Source organism: Tenrec ecaudatus, chromosome 2 (genome assembly GCF_050624435.1).
Source record: "Tenrec ecaudatus isolate mTenEca1 chromosome 2, mTenEca1.hap1, whole genome shotgun sequence".
In the NCBI taxonomy this organism is placed as follows: domain Eukaryota; kingdom Metazoa; phylum Chordata; class Mammalia; order Afrosoricida; family Tenrecidae; genus Tenrec; species Tenrec ecaudatus.
The window spans coordinates 148,619,818-148,627,990 of NC_134531.1; the positions used below are offsets into that span (position 1 = coordinate 148,619,818).

General features: G+C 45.3%; 1 pseudogene; it reads right to left on the reverse strand.

Annotated features, from left to right (window-relative positions):
* Window positions 1-7,154: 7,154 nt before the first annotated feature.
* On the reverse strand, window positions 7,155-7,516 carry LOC142441042 (dynein light chain roadblock-type 1 pseudogene; annotated as a pseudogene).
* Between the last annotated feature and the right edge of the window lie 657 nt (window positions 7,517-8,173).

Sequence of the window (8,173 nt, forward strand, 5' to 3'; positions counted from 1 at the left end):
GATTTGCGGAGTGTCTAGGGAGCAGTTCCATTTTGCCCTGGAGGGCTGTCAGTCTGTGGCAGTGGGTGTGTGCAAAAGTCCATAGGTGGTCGGTGATTTAGGGGTGCTTTAGTGGAGAAAAAAAACCCAAATCCAAATGTAATTTCCAAAAACACATTTATTAAGTCTTAAACTGGACAAAGACTGTTCATCTCAACGAGGGGCCCTGGGCATGAAGCCACATAGCCTGCAGGGATTTACAGAAAACCAGCCACTTAAAAGCCACTTGGGGGTATGAGGGATATTGTCACAAAAACATCGGCAGCAGACTGATCCATCACAGCGGCAGGTGTGACGCCAGAAGTCAGGAAGGGACCATGGTTGTGACCTGTACATCTTGCTGGAGAGGAGAGCTTGCAAGATGGTTCACGACGGCCTCCAACCAAGGCAGTCGGGTATGACCCCTGACTATCCAACCCCAGTACTCCAAGGCCACCAGGGCTCCCTCGCTCCTTCTGCTAGACTGCTCTGTGGAGTAGCTAGGGGAGTGGTAATAAGCCGCTTTCTGATGCACTCTGCCCAAGGACAAGGCGATGTTAAATAGAAAGACTGAGTTCCTGGATTGCTGTTAGGTGTCGTTGGGTGATTCCGATTCATAGTGATTCTGTGCACAACAAAATGAAACCCTGCCCAGTCCTGCAATAGCCTCACAATTCTTCTGACGCTTGAACCCGTGGGCATAGACACTGGGTCAATCCAGCTCCTTGAGAGGCCTCTCTCTTGTTGCTGCCCCTTCCACTCTCCCAAACCTTCTCCAGGGACTGGTCTCCTGACAACATGCCCAAAGTATGTAAGACAAAAGTCTCACCATGCTTGCCTCTAAGGAGCACTCTGGCCATCCTTCTTCCAAGACAGACTGGTTTGTCCTTTTGGCAGTCCGTGACACTTTCAATATTCTCCAGCCCCACAATTCAAATGCATCGCTTCTTCGGTCTTTGTGTGGAGATTCAAAATTTGATGTAGGGCTTTCACTGGAAATGGGAGTCTTCCCCAAACTCAGTGAAGTGTCTGCTCCTGTCCTCTGCCCATTTTATTATTAAGTAATTTAAAAACAGCGTCATGGGCACATAATGCACACATCATACATTCAGTGGTTCAGTCGTATGAAGAGGAGTTATACAGGCATTACTACAATCAGTTTGAAAACATTCTCTTCTTTCTCATATTCCTTGTTATTAGCTCCCCCTTTCCTCTTAACCTTCAAGGCACCATAGTTACCCTCTCTGTAGAGTTATCTCTCCTGTATTTCCTATGATGAAAAACATACAAATAAAAAAAACTAATAAAGTAAAACCCCAATCAGAAAGGAAGCAGAAGCTATCAAAAACTGGAACAAATTTAACGTAGGTAAAAAAGGAGAGCAGATATACGGCGCTGTATTTTAACACAACTTCATCCAAGGTAGGAACCCTGGGGGCATATGGTTACAAGTTGGTTACCGTCTACAAGGTTGGCAGTTTGAAGCTACTAACCTGTTCCCTGGAGAAACGTGGGCTTTCTACTCCCCAAAAGAGTGACAGTCTTGGAAACTCACAGGGCAGTTCGACCCTGTCCTATAGGGTCGCTATGAGTCAGCATTAAGTCGATGGCAGCGAGTTTGGTTTGGTTTAGCATCTGAGGGGACAAAGCCACTTTCCAATGCAGTCTGCATGATAGCAAGGTTATTCACAGCCCTGGTCCAAGTTCAGAGGCTGAAACCAGTGTATTTCCCTTTCTCTGCCCATTTTGAATCGGGTTATCTGTCTTTTAAATTTTGACTTGAAGTTTTCTATAAATTTTAGAGATTAGTACCTTGTCCAATATGTCATTGCCAATTTCCCCTCCTGCTCTGTGGCCTTTCTTTTTACTCTTTTGGTGAAATACTTTGATGCACAAACATTTCTAATATTCAGGAGGCCCTGTATTAAAGCTTAAATTCCTAGCACTAAATTTGCAGATGGAAGAAAACTAAAATCCTTGCAATTGGACCAATAGATAGCATCATGATAAATGGAGAAAAAGTTGAAATTGTTAAGAATTTTGTCTTACCTGGGTCCACAATCAATTCTCATGGAAGCAGCAGGCCAGAAATCAAGAACCGTATTGCATTAGGTCAATATGCTGCACAGGATCTCTTTATAGTATTGAAGAGCAAGGATGCTACTTTGAGGATTAAGGTGCGTCTGACCCAAGCCATGTTTTCCCCATTGCATCATATGCATGTGAAAGTTAGACATTGAATAAGGAAGACGATTGAAGAATAAATGCATTTGAATTGTGCAGGAGAAGAATGTTGAAAGGGCCATGGACTGCTAAAAGGATAAATCAGCCTGTTGGAAGAAGCCCAGGCAGAGTGCTCCTTAGAGGCAAGGATAGTGAGACGCTGGACATGTCAGGAGAGACCAATCCCTGGAGAAGGCCATCATGCTTGGTAAAGTGGAGGGGCAGCGAGACAGAGGAAGGCCCTCAATGAGATGGACGGACACCGTGGCTGCAGTGATGGGCTCGGGCATAAGAACAATTGTGAGGCTGGCACAGGACTGGGCAGTGTTTGTTCTGTTGTGCAGAGGGCTGCTCTGGGTTGGAGCCAGTTCGATGGCACCTAACAATGACGACAACAGCAGCAGGCTTGTAGAAGGCTGCGGAGAACAGTGAAAACCCAAAATCAATTTGCGGAGAGCCCACATAGATCGAGCCTCCATCACATTCCTTCCGACTGTGAACCATGCGTGTAGACAGCCTTGTCCTCGGGAAGCATGTGCTGGAAAGTGAATTCTCTCCATCCCCCTGCAGCAGCCCAAGGAGGGGCAGTCTCCCTTAGTTAGGGCTTGCCTGTCTTTGATGGAAACTCCTATGCCAGGTGGACCCAGCACCAATCCTGTAAGCGCTTCTGTCTGACCTAATGCATGTGTCCCAATCCTGGTTCTGTTCCCGCTTCCATGGTCCCCCTGTAATTACGATGCATTGATCTACTGCCAAATCATGCTTCGGAGACAGTTTTCTTTGTTCTGCATAAGCCTCTGATTGTCTGTAATCCCCTGGGCACCACTAAGACCGGATGCTAATGGACTCCCTCATCCAGATGATCTGACTTTTCCTGTTTGAGACTTAATCAATCTTCTTCTTAAATAATATCTGAGTTTTGGGGTCTCCTTTGTACCATAAAACGGTCCCAGTCATCTATTTTTCTTCTGCTGTTTTCCATTAGGTTTGATAGTGTGTTTATTCCATGTATTAGGGGCCCTAAGTCTGTCCCTACGTTCACTAATGACCTTGATCATTCCAGTTTTTACATTTAGATATTGGAACAAGCTTTAGTTGGTTTTTGTATATGATATGACATATGGGTTCTTCTGTTTCATTCTGGACATGCCAGCACCATTTGTTAGAGGAGAATATCTCTTACCCATTTAATTCATTATGGTCTTTTGTCAAAGACCAGTGTCTGTGAGTGTACGAATTTACTTCTGTGTCCTTAATTCTGCTCCATTGTTCTGTTTACCTCTTGTTGTACCTGGACCAAGTTAGAAACTACCACAGCTATGTAGTAGGTTTTGAGATCAGGAAGTGAGAGGCCTCCCACTTTGTTCTTCTTTAGAACTGCTTTGCTTATCCCAAGTCTCTTAGTTTCTCCATCTTTGGAGTCAATGATGACTAATGGCTGCCCATCCGGGCACACTAGAACTGCCCCAGTGTTTTCAAGGCGGTAACTCTTCATGGTAGCAGATGACTACACCTTTCTCTAATAGAACGGTCGGTGAGTTCCACCCACTGACCTTCTGGTTACCCGGAGTGGTTTAGTCAACACTGCCCCACCAGTTCTCCTTCCATCATGAGTGCAGCCTTGGAAACCCCGTGGGCCGGTTCTGCTGTCCGATCAAGTCCCTATGAGTTGGCATCAGTGCACAGCAGAGCTGCTTGGGTGGTACAAAGGGCTGGTGGTCACTGAATAACCTAACTGCCTGCTCCTTGCGCAGTGGCCTCTCAGACGACAGACCTAGCCATCTGTTCCATGAACATTCTAGCCTAGAAAACCCTAGGGAGCTCAGTTCCATACTGGAACGCCGGGACATGGATCAGAATCCACATAATCCTAACAGTTATGTATATGTGTGTGTGTGTACATATATGAACATCCCATGGGAAAATATCCTACCTCCAAGCACAAATCATCTTCAGTTCAAAAGGTTTGTGTGATGGTAGCCCGACCCTTCTGAACTAGCGTCTCACCCATTAGCGCTCCATTTCCCTAGCTATGTTTGGTTCAGAGCTGGCCGGGCAAGGAAGACACTGTTGACCGACTCATCCAAAAGCCACCAGTCACTCTGTCCCTTACTGCTCCCTTGCTGCTGCCCACTGTATAAGCTGGAACACCAGACATTCTCTTTTCCACCTTTTCTCAGAGGTAGGGATTAGGCAGGAACCCAGTTCCCTAGGTGTCTTCTGGAAAGATACTTTGCTTCCTGAACAAAGCAACAGGCTTGAAAAAGGAACCGATGGTTCCATGCTCTTTCTCTTCTCTTCCTTGCTTTAAGGCAGATGAAATGCCCGGAGCAGGACAGCCATAGTGTGACCATGAGGCATGGAGCATGGAAAGGACTTGAGTCATTTCCATTGGCTCATGCTGGGGCCTCTTCTAGACTACTTGTTAAGTAAATAACAACTTCTGGACTACTTGTTAAGTAAATAATCAGTGGTTTAGCAGTAAGGCACTGTTGGCAGAGCTTTCTCTGACTTCAAATGGAATATGATTCACTGGCTCAGTTATAGTCTCAGAAACTCACAGGCGAAGTTCTTCTCTGTCCTACAGGATCGATATGAGTTGGCATTGACTTGATGGTAGCAAGTTTGGTTTTGGTTTATTGGGGTCTAGCAGATTACCCCCAAAACTTAGTGGCTTGAAACAATAATAGCCATCTATTATCTTTTACAATTTTGGTGGGCCAAAAATTTCGACAGGATACAGGATACAAAGGAGATGCTATCTGGGAGTTCAACTGGAAGACCGCAAGTCAGGAATCGGATGAAGGCTGAAACCTCATTGACTCTGATCTTGGCCGTCAACGGAGTGGCTAGGAAGAGGACTTTTGTGTGACCTCTTAGAGCACCATCTGCCACAGACACGTGTTCAGTGCCATCACGTTGGTTCTGATTCAGAGTGCCTCTGTGGCTAACAAGGAAACCCTGCCCGGTCCTGTGTCCTCCTCAGTGCAGCCACTGTGTCAATCATCTTCTTTTTTTAACTGACCTTCTCCTTTACCAAACACAATGTCCTTTTTCACAGACCAGTCTCTCCTGCTAATGGCCGAAGTATGTGGCACTTCTTCCAAGACAACATTGTTCTTCTGGCAGCCCATGGTACTTTCAATAGTTTTCCCCAGCACCATAATTCAAATACAATGATTCCTCTTCACTCTTCCTTATTCATTGTCCAGCCTTCACATGCATATGAGGTGATCGAAACACCGTGACTTGGGTCAGTGTACCTTAGTCCTCAAAGTGGCATGTTTTGTTGAAGAACACTTTAGAGAGATCTTCTACAGCAGATTTAATCCATGCAATATGCCATTTCATTTCTTGACTGATATTGCTCTGAGCATGGATCGTGGATCCAAGCAGAATGAAATTTCATTTGTTGTGATGTTGCCTATGGGTCCAGTTGTGAGTCATTTTGTTTGCTTCGTATTGAGTTGTAATTCCTATGGAGGGCTGCAGGCCTGATCTTCATCAGCAAGTGCTTCCGGTCCTCCTCCCTGACAGTAAGCAAGGCTGAGTCATTTGCATATCCCAGGTGGTTAACAAGCCTTCCTCTGATGTTCAGTTCTTCATAGAGTCCCTGATGATTGCACAAGTATGGTGAGAAGATGTAGTTCTGGGTACACAGCATGCCCTGTTTCTGTTTGCAGGACTGCTACATAGACTAACCTATAATTAATATTTGACTGGCACTTTCTTAATGGTGTTTTAAATTCTATACCATTGGCTAAATGAGGGCCACTAGCAATAGAATTACCTTATGCCCAGGTGTGTCAGTCTGAAACACATTCATGGGCATTCATATGTGCATAGGAAAGAGCTTTATATACACAAGCAATTGAATATTGAGAGAACATCCCAGCCCATTCCAGACCAAGTCCATAAGTCTGATATTAGCCTACATGTCTGATACCAATCTATAAAATCCTCTTCAGACTCACGAAAGACATGCAATGATGCCAAATGTAGGAAGATCACAGGCCAGTGGGTGGGAAGTCTTGTGGATCCAGTGGTACTGTAAGCCTCTCAGCACTGGCAGGGATCTCCACGTGGCTTCTCCAGCTCCCAGGACTCTGACTGTATCAGGGTAGCTTCATGTGGCTTCTCATCAGAAATGTCTCACAGGGAGTGAGCACGTGTCCCACCTCCAGTGAGCTATTGATCTCTTTAATGCCTACAAATGAGGTAATCAAACTACTACCTGATTGACAGGCTAGACTCCACCCCTTCACACTGACAACAGATTATGTAACTACCATACCAGGGATATTGTTTATAATGTTCTCTATCATAAAATGATGCTGTCTCTAAAGGGAACCAGAGACATATATGTAAATCATTAGATAGATGAATGGATTTGGGTCTGGTACTTAATTCTATTCTAGCCTCTAAGAACATATATTTCTTATGACATGGCCCTGCTCAATGCTTGCCCTCAGGGAGAGGTCACTGACAGTATGAGTGCTGTATCAAAGTGTGGTGGAGAAACCAGATGGTGCCTGGCTATCAGAAAGAATAGCGTCTGGGATCTTTTTTTTTGGGGGGGGGGGAATCTTTTTTTTTTTTTAACAAGCATTTAGTTTATTTTTAGGTAAAGAAAAACAGACTTTTCCAAGGGACATGTGAACTGAAGGTCAGGAGGAAGCAGGCGGCGGCTCCTCACAGCTCTTGCTCCGACCTCCAGGTGCCATGAGGGGGGGGCGGGTCTCATGGAAGGAGAAGGCCCATCAGCAGGACCTCCTCTGCAGCCACAGGTGGGGCAGGGTTTCCTCCACAGGTGGGGTGGGTGAGGCAGCAGCTCTCCCTTGGTCACTGGATTGGTTCTAGTGTGTGATTCCATTCGTAGTGGATTGGCATGATTAACGCTTCGGGGTGTGGGATTAAGTTAAGGACGAACATAAGGAGCCGAGTAGCTTATTCGGTTGGATTCTGAACCACAATCAGGAGATAGTCTTTATCTGGTGCAACCATAATTTCATTTTTCTTGGAACGAATTCGAAGAAAGGTGAGGTCATTCTGGGGGTCGATTTCTCGCACAGTGCTCCTGGCCTTCAAGATGAAGTTGTGCATGAGGTTGGCGTACTGTGCGGTGGTGGGATTGTCCATGGTGCTTTTGATGGGAATGCCTTCCGTGTTCACCACGATGATCCCCTGCACACCCTTCTGGCTCTGCAGTCGCTTCAGGGTTTCTTCCACCTCTGCCATCTCGAAGCGATCCTGCAGCTCCGCGTCGCCAGCACTCGGCCAGCGGAAATCTTTTTAAAAATAAATAACTAATTAATTTTCCAAATCACTTTATTAGGAGCTAATCTAGACATCATACTATTCCATTGTTCAATCACATCAAGCAGTATTGCAAACTTGCTACCAAAATAAATTTCAAAACCGCTTCCTTCCTCTTGAGCTCCTTGATATCAGCTCCCCGTTACCCACCCCCTCCCTCCCCCATTATACACCCCCCACCCAGGAACTCATATTCTAGTTGTCTGTATAGGTTCATCAATCCTGGGTTTCATATACCAAAAACATAGAAAAACACGTAGCAAAGATTCAAGAAGACTACCCACAATGACAAAATGAATATGAAAACAATATGATAAAACTCAAAAAAAATATTAAAAACCAGATCAAACCCAAAGTGTACCAGAGGGGAGGAAAAGTGACAAGGTTTTAAACATTTAAGTAACCTTTATCATTTTAATTTAGTATGGTTGTCTCTCCAATACTCTGTCTGGTAACCAGTTTATTTCCATCGCTCAGCTATGGTTAGAGGGAAATCACCAGAGGCTTATTTCCTGTGTGCATCCTGCAAATGTATTTTGGGCTTCCACTGTCATCCATAGCTTCTGCAAACCAGAATCTCTCCCCGCCCCCACCTCTCCACCCTTCCATGTTGGTG